Genomic DNA, 1,141 nt, shown 5'->3' with positions numbered 1-1,141 from the left:
GGAGAGGTCTTGTGGCCTAGTGGTTTGGAGAGGAAGATCCTACGTGGCTCACAGCTCACTGGGCGGCTCCAACTCTGGTCTCAGTGCTTGAAAAACATCCTGGGTGCATGTGCATGTGCATGTGTGCTCAAAATCCCAAAAGGATAGAGAAATGGAGAAGAGATTGCAGCGTGATCATGTCCTGTTGGGGATCCTCTCTCCTTTTCTATCTCTGGTAAGCACACACACCCTCTGACAATTAAAAAAGAAAAAAGAACTCATACAATAATATTTATAGCAGCTGCTATTATAATAGCCAGAAGATGGTAATCACCCACATGCTCATCAACTTAGGAATGGATAAACAAAATGTCAGATATTCACACAATGGAATATAATTTGACCAGAAAAAAGAATGAAATACTGATGCATGCTACCCCATGGATAACTGTTGAAGACATGATGCTAATGAAGAAACAGTCATAAAACATTGTATATTAAACGAGGGGACTTCAAAAAGTTTGTAGAAAAATAGAACTAAAGTATGTCTTTATTTTGATGCAAAAAGTTTTGACATCTTTGCATAATTGTTTTTTTTTAATTTTTAAAAAATTTTATTTTGAATAATTTTCAATGTTTTTGTTTTGATTTCTGATACATCATTTTTTTTTCAGGCCATAAGTTTATTTACAAACATATCTAGTATGCTATCAGTTTAAGAGTTTGATCCATTTTTCAGAGGTTGGGACTGAACCTCTTTTTTTTTTGTTTTGTTTTGTTTTGTTGTTTTTTTTCTCTGATTTCTTTACATTTATTTCTTTTCTTAAAATTTTTTTAAAATTTTTATTTTCTACCTTAATTCACTATACACCATCACAACATAGTCTAAATATATCCAATAGCTAGCACAGTTGACACATACCTATACATGTACCCAAATCTGACCCTAGGCATAAATCCCAGTGAGTAGAATGAACATACTATAAAGTAGTACCCAGATGTGCCCATACAGCTTGCTGCAGTCATCAAATGTGCATTTTTTTCTCCTGCAACTTTTATTATTATTATTATTATTATATTATATTACCTAACACTCATTCCCTGAGCATCATCACAACACACTAAATGTAGTTTCCCATCTAGGATAAACTGCATAGTGTCT

Source organism: Tupaia chinensis, unplaced genomic scaffold (assembly GCF_000334495.1).
Source record: "Tupaia chinensis unplaced genomic scaffold, TupChi_1.0 Scaffold000544_1, whole genome shotgun sequence".
Lineage (NCBI taxonomy): Eukaryota > Metazoa > Chordata > Mammalia > Scandentia > Tupaiidae > Tupaia > Tupaia belangeri.
The sequence above is the reverse complement of the archived record's forward strand: the minus strand, read 5'-3'. Positions refer to the sequence as shown.